We start from the raw sequence: 12,402 nt of genomic DNA, 5'->3' as shown, positions 1-12,402 counted from the left end.
TAGAATTTTCAGAGAATGTTTTAACAAGCCATAATATATTACAAGCAACAATCATCGCAACTAGCATTTCCCCCAATAGTGCACAACGAAAGGCACTTGAGCATTCTTGAAATATTTGAAGAGTACAAAAAGTTCTTGTGCAAAATGTGCAAGAGTATATAACGGAAAAAACTGTCTTAGCATATAAAAATAGCTCTGTAATGGAGTTGAACTAAGATAGCTTAGCCAACTCCACTGATGAAAACATCTACACAGTACCCAAATCACATATAGAGAGATGCGATAATGCTATTCTAAGCCCCAAATACAAATCATAATTAAATGTAAAAAATCAAGAGCAAACTCTAATGATACAAATCTAATTGAATCCGCCAATCCCTAAATATGCAAAAGCATCTTAACAAAGCTATTCAAAAGCATCATCATTGTCATCTGGAAGGGGTTGGGCCGCAACTTCTACAAGCTCTACCTCATACCTGACAACATAAAATATTGTAAGCCAAAGTTTCAATCTTTTAGAAATGGAACAAATTATTTAAATTAAAGTTAACAAAAATAAATAAGAAAATAGCATTCTACTTACTGCTGCTGGGTTGCAAGGTCTATCTGAACCTCAGGAGGAGCAAGTGCAGGTGACTGCACAAAATGAAGGTTTGTATCCCTATAAAAATAACCCATTATAGAATCATTGCAAATTTTTTAATATAGCATTCATATTAGGGAGCATCAAAAACTAGATTAAAGGCTCACCCTGAGAGCTTCCGTGCCAAGTACAGGAATGGCTTCTCAAAGTTGTAGTTACTTTTTGTAGATATCTCATAGTACTGAAGATTCTTCTTTCTATGAAAAGTAACTTGCTTAGCTTTCACTCGCCTATTCTTCACATCAACCTTGTTTCCACACAGAACAATAGGAATGGTCTCACACAACTTGAAATTCACAAAGATATTTATCTAATCGGTTCAAGTAGTTGTGCCACCACACGATTAAGGAACCTTCATTTCTACTTAGAGATCCAACCCCTCTACAAAATAGATACCTGCAAAGATCTCAGTGCCACGTTGGGACACTCTTGTAAGTCAATCGTGCAGTAACATCAAACATGATAACTTCACATTACCCATGAATACTGCAACAAACAAAGTCCCAATCAGTAAATAAGAAGGAAACAAATAAATAGAAGTGGAAAAACACGGAACCCTCACCAATTCAATCAGGAAAATGCCAACAGAAACAGGGAAAGCAAACTAGTATTGATCAAAACAACCAATAACAAAGTCTATCTATAAATTCAAAATCAAACTAAATTAAAATTCAAATAAATATAAGTGGAAAAATACAGAACCCTCGCCAATTCAACGAGGAAAATGCCAATAGAAGCAGGAAAAGCAAACCAGTATTGATCAAATCAACCAATAACACAGTCTGTCTATAAATCCAAGTTTAAATCCATGTAGGACCATTTTAAACAAAAAGTTGAAAAGGCACCGCAAAAGCTCAAATGTACAGTGCTCCAATCAACAGGTGTCTACTACACCTGTAGAGGATGACAAAAGACACTACTTTCGTAAAGTCCCAAGAGACCTGATTTCAAGTGAAAATCAAAGTCATTCTAGCAAAATACAGAAATGGGAAAATAATCAAACTAATTATTAACGTACCTTAACCACATTTTTTCATTAAACCTTACCTCACTGAGCTATAAATTTGGGTCAGCATTTCATCTTTGGCTTTCTCAACTTGACAAAGCACTATAGCTTGGAAATCATCAAATCATCAATTCAAGTATCATGGACTGAGTAAACACTGAGATTCTGTATGGTTGTATTGTGTGCCCATCCACATGGATGTCTTACTTTGGGAACATTTGCAACAAGACTATTCAAAATAGCTTCCACATAACCACAGACTTCTTGAGCCATCATTCTGAGCTCCTCCTCCGTATCTATAGGCCTTCTTCCCATGGTTTCCTACATTATAAACAAGAAAATCAAATTGAGGTTGAATATTAAGCTTGGAAATAATTTTTCTATTCTCATTGTTGTATATGGTCATGGTCTCCTAGGCTAAAATGTGTATTGATTCTTAAATTATTTAATAGCAAACATTTTGATTATGTATATGTGCAACTTACGATGGAACTTTATGTGCTTCATTACCTATATGCAAGTGTTTCAATACAAGCTATAGTTGTTCACGATTATACTTTGGGTTACATAAAGTAGTCTTGGCCTCCGGCCAGCTAAATATGGCCTACCCTCTACCTTATATCTATTTAAGTTTTAACAGTGGAAATAGTCTGTCTTGAAGATCAAAGAAAACTCAAAGGATGTTAGTCCTAGCTGAAAGCAAAGACTAACAATCTATTTTCATTTTCTGCTAAGTAGTTCTCTACCAAAGAAACCAAATTTTTTGGTTACCTGTAATTATTCATAAGTTGAACAATTTTCCAGCAACACAATGCCTACTTATCTGCAATATAATTGTCCAACAAAAAATAATGTGACTAGCATGCATTTGAACGCAGTTTACTAATTTTTTAACCTTAAAGAGACATGTGAGTACTCAATAGTAAATCAAGACAATTCCATATAAAATAATGTAATTCAATTAATGAAGGCTTCTCACCAGATCATGCCATCATTATTTCAGTGGTTATAATATATACAATATACAGTGGTGGAGGAACTTCTATTTATGGATATATAACATTGAACTCAACTCAGCTTGCATTTTATTTGTCTCAAACAACCTATGAAAGGTTTGTTGTAGTATAAAGGGTGCATCTTTATCCAATGCTTTAATTGTCTTTGCAGGTTGATATTGAAATGGGCCAAAGGTTAATGACTCTATCTTCCAGCAAGAATTGGCAAGCAAATGAATTTCATCAATGGCTCCAAAATAGAACCAAATTTCAGGAATGGCAGACTAGTGCCTTTCTAGCTTTGATAAGCGTTCCATCTCCTAGTTTTACTATATTTAAAGAAGAATCTGTAGACTGTTGAATGGAAAAAACTTTAGCATTCAATCTGATCGTTTCTAGAGCCAAGTCTTTTGCAAGGGTATCTAGAAGCATACTCCTTTGCATGCATCGAACTTCATGATTTCCGCTGATAGACAGGAAAAGTACTTAGTATTACAAAGCATGCAAAAAGCAAGATGACCAAAATAGTTAATGGGATAGAAAGTACATCATGTCATAGTGGTAATGAGGGAGTGCTGAAGCCATCTCCTAGATGCAGAAATGACTAGGAACAGAAATAAAGAATACAAACAGGTATACCCTAGACAAAGAAGCAGCAGGTGAAGCATTAAAGCTGAAACAAAGAAGCAGAAGCATTAATCTGAAAGAACCAACCAGACTAAAAGGTGAGGGATTTGAGACGAGAAGCATTGGATAACAAAATAGGCAAATCAAGAAAACATCCAATGTAAGTGAGATTTTTTTTTAAAATAGAAGTTTAAGCTATCCTTTAGATGTGAAATAAAAGGCTACCTGATATCAATCTGGATAGCCATATTTTTTCTCCTCTATTTTACTATGTTGTTTTTGGATACCAGGTTTCATAGGTGTTGTGATTGCAAAGAATGTTAAGAATGTTGTTCCCAACAAGAATTGGCTTATATGATTTTGAATTTCTATTGGTTAAACTTAGGGTTCACACCTTTTAGGAGTCCATATTCTAGCATGGCATGGACTATCTGCCATGGAAGACCCCTCTAGTGAGCCCTACGATCATTGTAATCTTGAAAATATTCAAATGAATATGGACATTTTTCTAACTGTCCACTGGGTGCACCTACATCAACCCCCTGTAAACGGTAAAAATAAAAACCTATTACTCTAAACGCAACGCTCCATGCCTTGAGATAAGTTATGTGTTGGCCATTGTGGTCTTATTGTTTTGGCGATCAAATCCTGAATGCATGAGCGCAGAAACAATAATACGGTGAGATTTTACAATTTCTACATCTATGTTTGCTAAGGTCTTGCATGCTTTCTGAGACATTTATCAGCCAAGAGTTATGATGGCTTACTTACCATTTTCCAAAGCCGGTGTACGAGAGCTGTATGGTAAATGCTGAAGGGGAGGAAGTCACCAGTGCCCTGTAAATTGGCATACAAGAAGCTAAATTATAGTGGGAAGAGCAGCTGGAGATAAAATACAGAGGATCAAATTGAATTATGTAATGACAATACCCCTATAATTGCTGATGCTTCGGGCGAAGGGACTCTGCAACACCAAACACATTGAGAGCCCTCCATAGTAGTCTGCATACACAAATGATAGTTTGAATATATCGACTAGTAACTAAACAAAGAATGTAACTTATGAATTCATGAGGCAAGTGCTGGAATACAGGGTTTGGAGCATACATACAAATAAACAGTGTAATTGAGTAATTCCTAATGAACAACTAAAGTAGCTTACTTTAAATTATGAGTCTCCTTATAGCTTCTACTCTAAACGAAATGCTGCATGCCTTGAGATAAGTTGTGTGTTGGCCATTGTGGTCTTATTGGTTTGGCGATTAAATCCTGAATTCATGAGGGCAGAAACAATAATACGGTGAGCTTTTACAATTTCTACATCTATGTTTGCTATGGCCTTGCATGCTTTCCGAGACATTTATCAGGCAAGAGTTATGCTGGCATACTTACCATTTTCCAAAGCCAGTGTATGGGAGCTGTTTGGTAATAGTTAATGGGATAGAAAGTACATCATGTCATAGTGGCAATGAGGGAGTGCTGAAGCCATCTCCTAGATGCAGAAACAATAATATGTTGAGATTTTACAATTTCTACATCTATGTTTGCTATGGTCTTGCATGCTTTCCGTGACATTTATCAGCCAAGAATTATACTGTCGTACTTACCATTGTCCAAAGCCGGTGTACGAGAGATGTTTGGTAAATGTTGAAGGGAAGGAAGTCACCTGTGCCCTGTAAATTGGCATACAAGAAGCTAAATTATAGTGGGAAGAGCAGCTGCAGGTATAGTACAGAGGATCAAATTGAATGATGTAATGACAATATCCCTGTAACTGCGGATGATTCAGGCGAAGGGACTCTACAACACTAAGAACATCGAGAGCCCTCCATAGTAGTCTGTATACACAAATGATAGTTTGAATATATCGACTAGTCACTAAACAAAGAATGTCACTTATGAATTCATGAGGCAAGTGCTAGAATGAACGGTTTGGGGCATACAGATAAATAAAGTGTATAATTGAGTAATTCCTAATAAACAGTTAAAGTAGCTTACTTTAAATTGTGAGTCTCCTTATAGCTTCTACTCTAAAATCAATGTTGCATGCCTTGAGATAAGTTGTCTGTTGGCCATTGTGGTCTTATTGTTTTGGCGATCAAATCCTGAATGCATGAGGGCAGAAACAATAATACGGTGAGCTTTTACAATTTCTACATCTATGTTTGCTATGGTCCTGCATGCTTTCCGAGACATTTATCATCCAAGAGTTATGCTGGCATACTTACCATTTTCCAAAGCCGGTGTACGAGAGCTGTTTGGTAAATGTTGTAGGGAAGGAAATCACCTGTGCCTTGTAAATTGGCATACAAGAAGCTAAATTATAGTGGGAAGAGTAGCTGGAGTTAAAGTACAGAGGATCAAATTGAATGATGTAATGAAAATACCCCTATAACTATGGATGCTTCAGGCGAAAGGACTCTTCAACACCGAGAACATTGAGAGCCCTCCATAGTAGTCTGCATACACAAATGATAGTTTGAATATATCGACTAGTCACTAAACAAAGAATGTAACTTATGAATTCATGAGGCAAGTGCTAGAATGCAGGGTTTGGAGCATACAAATAAATAAAGAGTATAATTGAGTAATTCCTAATGAGCAGCTAAATTAGCTTACTTTAAATTGTGAGTCTGCTTATAGCTTCTACTCTAAACACAATGCTGCATGCCTTCAAAAACGAGGAGGTCATCTTGCTCAAAAAGCTATCTTGAAGATGCAAACATACCATGGAGCCAACTGGCAATTTAGAGAATTGAAGACCATGTCCAAAGATTCATGTAGATATCTTTGAACACGCTCGCTTGAGAAGAACTCATCTTGAGAGAAATAGGGATTTTTTATAACACGGTAAAGCTCAAGGAAAAAAAGCTACCAGATGTCTCAAGAATGATGTGGAGAGAATAATTGGACCTCTCTTATGCAGAATCACTCCAAAATGCTTTCCACCTTGGAGATTTTGAAGGTGCATGGGAAGTGACAACTAACTGCCTATCAAACTCAAACCATGCTTTAATAAAAAAATAAATATAACATGTCCTCCTACTGACACAAGATGTGAATTGATACCCTGTTTCAATTTCTGAGATGAGAGAATTACTTATGAGAATATTTAAGATATCTGCACATTTAGAGTGAGGTGGAATTCATCGAATGTTTAAGTTCCCTCCCTCCCTTCAGAAAACCCAAACAGCAATCATTTATCGGTCGCCTAAAGGATGAAAACATAGACCCACAGAGAAAAAAGTAAAATATTGAACAATCTACCTGGCTGGTGGGCAGGTGAAGCAGATGATAATTACTACTGAAAACACTATAGGTCATTCCATGATCTCAACACGCCCATGCCCTATCCATTTTTTTTGGCCGAAAAAATAAATAAATAAATAAACACTTGAAAAAATAGAAAACCATTGGAATCAGATGTATGAAATCAAATATTGTTAATGATTAACATATAGCATCACAAAATAGATACAACAATGCCAGGCTTCTTGTACAGTCCACTCATAAGGTGCTTTAGAAGGAGTAGATGAAATGAGAATACTGTGAATAGAAATATCTGCAAACAAATTCCATGAAACATTCTTCTTTCTCGTAGCATACCAAGAGCTATTCATGGATATGCTCATGATTCCATGATGTTTATCAGCTACTATGATTCCTTCTGACATATATACCCCACTCTCAACACTTCTAATTAGTGAATATGGTTGGTTAGAACTCTGTGAAACAAATCAGGACCAATTTCTTTAATTAATTTAGATGTAAGGTATCAATCTACACGTACCTGGTCATCTGGAAATAATATATTGATGTGCAAAGTAGCTCACAAATCACAACATATCTATTTCATGCCTTGCAAAAACTTGTAAACTCAACCACTGAGATAAAATAATGAAATTAAATAGCATTTCGAACTGTTAAAAATAGAAGGAACGAAGGCCAAGTACTATGTAATCCACACAGTCCACCAAGTGAAAAGGCTAGCTAGCCTGGCTACTCACCAACAAAAAAAATTTAACCAACCTGCGGAAGCATAATATTTACCTGGCAGGAAGAAGCGGAGCACTATCAATGTAAACCCTAAATCTTGCACTACCTCCTCCATTTTCCTTTGATTTGGCTGGACCGCTTGTAAAATTTGAAAGCCATCAAAATTGAATGATGGATGACATCAATTATTGCCATTAATCGAGTTGCCCTTCAATATTACATTTATGGGCAATAAAATAAATATAACAGGATCCAACTCTGTTTCAAATTCCAAGATGAGAGAATTACATGATGGAAATATTTAAGATGATAGGATCTACACATTCAGACTCCAGCGGAGTGCATTGAATGTTTGACTGTCCTCCCTCCCAATAACCAGAACATCAGTGATTTATTGGTCACCCGCCGGGTGAAAAGTGGAAAAGCTAATCAAGTTTGGGTCTGTGTCCCGGCTGGATTAGATGAGAAGACGTCGAACCAGATCAGGCGCATGTAGTTTTAATTTATCCTTGATCCCTTATTCAACTACCTTAATAAGTTATCCTTTAAAGAATTATTCTTATTATATTTTAGATAAGGCTTGAGTTTATTTTAATTTAATAGCTTTATTAATAAGATCGATTAATAGATTTAACAACAATTAGTGGTTTTGGTAATAAATATAACAATATTAACTTACAATTAGATTTTTAATTTTTATTAGCCCTTTTGATTGAATATAACTTAAAAACTAACTTACAATTAATTAACTAAATATTTAATTATAAAATTTATAAATTTACCATAAAATTTGTAAAATTTATAAATTTATAAATTAATTTATTAATAGTTTATAATAAGTTTTTTATATGTTTATAATATTTATTATTATAAATAATTATTTTCTATTAAAAAAAACATAAATACAAATTAATAATAATAATAATAATAATAACATTCAAACTAGCATTAAAAACAACATTATTAGTAATATTATTAATCATAAAATTATTAATAACATCATTAATGCAATATTAATGATGTTTAAAAAAACGATATTAATAAAATTACTAATTATAATATATTTTTTAATTATTAACATTCATTGTTACTAACATAATAACATTCTTATTAATAATATTATTAATATTAATATATATATATATATATATTTTACTTTTAATGTGTCTATTATGCTTTTATTTATTTATTTTTATTTTTATTCATGTTTATTCACGTTTAACTCTTATTCATATCTAGTTATTTATTTTTATTATTTTAATTATTATTATTTGATTTCATTTTTATTTTATTTATTTTTATTTTATTTGTTTGTGTATTTATTTTATTTTTATTATTTTTATTTCGGGTTTTTATATCTATTTATTTATTTAATTTGTTATTTTTATTATTTTATTTTTATTCAGTTAGTTATTTTATTCTTAGAAGCGGTCCGTTGCAACTAATTTTCTTTTAATAATAATTGACCTTTAATTTTTGATTATTTATTGATTAACTATTATTTTGATCCTGGTCCTTTGGTCAATATTAGCGGTTTGGTCAAACTAGCCGTTGGAGGCTCTGCTCGGTCTATATAACATGCTAAGCTAGATCTGTTTCTTCAACTTGTCCTGACGATGAACCACACTGGTTGGTTCGAAATGCGTCGACAAATGTCATTCCATGTGATTTTCGCCGAAATCTTTCTCTAACTTAATATGGATCACAGAAGCCTAAACTCTATTAAAAGTCAATCTATTAGTAACCTAGCCTATTTCATAAACACATGTTAAATTTTGTTTGCAATACATATATACCCAATCATATTCAATTTTATTCAAACTCTTAGTATTTCCATTTATAAATTTACATGGATAATAAAGTTAATAATAATATTTTTTTATTGTTTAATTTGTGTTATTATGTTTTAGTATTTAATTAATACAAAGTTGAATACAAATATAATATTTATTCCTTTTCAATAAATTAAATTTGAATGCCTTATATGTGATCACTTCATACCAATGTGATTGATATACCACATATATATCATACTTTATACTAACTATTCAAAGTAGTAATGCGAGATTACAAAATTAGGGTTAAATATTAGAGTTTATAATATTTATTCTAATATGGAGGTTTATAATATTTTGTTTAATATTGGATTGATAATATTACGTTTAATATCAAAGTCTTGGTTATTAATAACGGGGTTTATAATATTGGGCTTAATTTTAGGGTTTAATATGAGGTTTCATAATATTAGAGTTTATAATATTGTGCTTGATATTGGGTTTATAATATTAAGGTTTAATATTGAGTTTTATAATCCTATGGTTTATAATATTTATTATAAGGTTTATAAAAATAATCCTAGGGATTATAATATTAGTATTAGCTTTTATAATGTATACTGTTAGGGTTTATAATATTTGATTTAATATTAGGGTTTTATTTTGGAACCATAGAATGCTATGTAAATATATCAAATGTCAGAGTGTGAGAAGCATCGTCGAAATACAACAAACAATGTGACAATCATTTCCATAGTGATACACTACATTGCAATGTATTTAACACCTCATTATGACAATGGCTAAATTAGGGTTTAATATGTTGTTTTATAATATTGGGTTTATGATTTATAATATTAAGTTTTATAATCATAGCTCTTATAATATTAATCATATGGCTTTTAATCCCTTGGGTTAATACTACTAATCCTAGGGTTTATAGTCCCCTGGGTTTATAATATAAGTCATAAGGTTTAATATTATTCCTTTGGGTTTATTATTCTTTGGGTTTACAATATTGATCCTTTGAGCTTATTAATTGATTGTGCTTATATTAATAACTAATATTTATAATAATATATTAGGGTTTATAATCTTAGGGTTTATAATATTAATCTTAGGTTTGATGTATTAATCTTAGGGTTTGTAATATTTAAATTAGGGTTTATATTCTTTGGGTTTAATACTAATACTAGGGTTTATAATATCAATCCAAGTTTTTAGTATTAATAACCTCGGTTTAGAATATTAATACTACCCTTGGTTTATGAATCTATTAGATTTTTAATATTAATCCCATGGGTTTATAACATTAATTGCATGATACATTACATTGCAATTTATCAATGTCACCATGTGACATTGAATAAATTAGGATTTAATATTATGGTTTATACCATTTGGTTTAGTATTCATTATGGTCTATTATATTGGGTTTAGTGTTTACAATCTTAGCATAACCACATTTACCAATGATAAACCATGATCAACCATGACAAACCATGGTTAACCATGCTTATTTTAGGCTTTATAATATTCACCTTGGGGTTTATATACCTTGGGTTTATAATATTTATTCCTTGGGTTTAATATTATTCCCTTGGGTTTATAATTCCTTGGGTTTTAATATATTAATATTCTTGAGGTTTATGCCATTAATATATTGATGTATTAATATTATTGTATTAATGGTTTAAAATTTAATAATGGTTTATAATGTTTTTATGATTTATAATGTATTAATATTAATGTATTGATGACAACTTATTATATTAATGTGTTAATCATTTTTAATGTATTAATATTATTTATGTTTATAGTATTAATGTTAGGGTTTAATGGTTGATGATGGTCCATCGTCCCTTTGCGCAAAAGATTGTATCAAAATGAAAATCAACCATTGCCAAATATCAACTAACATGTTTATTAGATGGTGCATAATATTTTTTTTTCAGATTTATATATGTTTAGTGTATATTGTTCAATAGGGTTTAACATTGTTCCCTTGGGCCTAATTCTTTAGTTCTCATTTATAATACATTCGATTTCATGTATTAATATTTATCTTCGGGTTTATGTGCCTTGGGTTTATAATCTTTCTCCTTTGCGTTAATATTATTCCCTTGGGTTTAGTATTAATGATTTTGGTTTAAATTATTCCCTTGTGTTTATAGTGTCAAACCATTGGGTTTATTAGTCTATGGGTTCTTACCTAGGGTATAGTATTATTCATAGGGCTTATAATATTAATCCTTGGGTCTAATATAAATCCCCTTGGTTAATAATCACGGTCAATCATGGTCCAATGTAGCATTGGTACAAATATTTTCTCAATATGAAAAGCAAACGTGTCCCAATGTTGCATTGTGGCAAAGATTGCCTTCATATAAAAATCAATCATGGTGAACCATGGACATCACACTATGAGAAATCTTGTCTTAATATGAAAATCAACCATCGTCAACCATGTTCCAACGTTGGATTCTCACAAAGATTGTCTTAGTATGAAATATTATTCATAGGGTTTATAATATCAATCCTAAGGGTTAATATAAATCCCTTAGGTTTATAATCATGGTCAACTATGGTCAACCATGTTCCAATGTCACATTGTCAGAAATATGATCTCAATACAAAAACCAAGCATTGTGAGCCATGGTAAACCATGGCCCAACGTCTCATTGTGACAAAGATTGTTTCAATATGAAAATAAACCGTGTCAACAATGGGTCAACGTCACATTGTCAAAATGATTGTCTCCATATGAAAACCAATCATGGTGAACCATGGTGCAATGGCACACTATGACAAAGTTTGTGTCAATATGAAAATAAACCATAGTCAATATTGGTCCAATGTCAGATTCTGAAAAATAATGTCTCAATACGAAATATGTGGGAGATATTTTAAATACCATCAAGAATTAGGCCCGGAATCCTTTCCAAAGTCCTTTATTCAATTCCCTCTAGAACCTCATTCCAGGTTTTGTCTATTGGATCATTGGAAGGAAAGAAATTACAGAATCTTCAAAAATCTTAGCAGGCCCCTAGACACTCTTTGGCTACATCTCAAGCAAAACCTTCAACAAACAGTAGCTCTAAGACATTGGCAAGACTTAGATATGCCAGTTTCACCCCGGGAATGCCTCATTCTTGCCAATTGGAACCTGGATCTCTCTTTCTTAGCTCATACCAAGCCCAGCTCCTCCATCCACTCTGAGTCCCCCCAATTCTGGTCCCCTCCTGCCATCCACACTTACAAGCTAAACTTTGACGGAGCTGTTAAGGGCAATCCTAGGCCGGCTGGTTATGGTGGTATCTTCAGAGATACTGCAGGCTCTGCTCTGCACATATATCATGG

The 12,402-nt window shown here is 32.6% G+C and overlaps 1 pseudogene; it reads right to left on the bottom strand.

Moving 5' to 3' along the window:
* Positions 1-406: 406 nt before the first annotated feature.
* Positions 407-1,964, bottom strand: LOC149155158 (GTP-binding nuclear protein Ran1A-like; annotated as a pseudogene).
* Positions 1,965-12,402: the final 10,438 nt, after the last annotated feature.

The sequence above is a fragment of the Pinus tabuliformis genome, chromosome 9, assembly GCF_031772625.1.
Source record: "Pinus tabuliformis cultivar Carrire ecotype Pingquan chromosome 9, CPIR1, whole genome shotgun sequence".
NCBI classification, from domain to species: domain Eukaryota; kingdom Viridiplantae; phylum Streptophyta; class Pinopsida; order Pinales; family Pinaceae; genus Pinus; species Pinus tabuliformis.
This window is presented reverse-complemented; position numbering and strand designations above follow the sequence as displayed.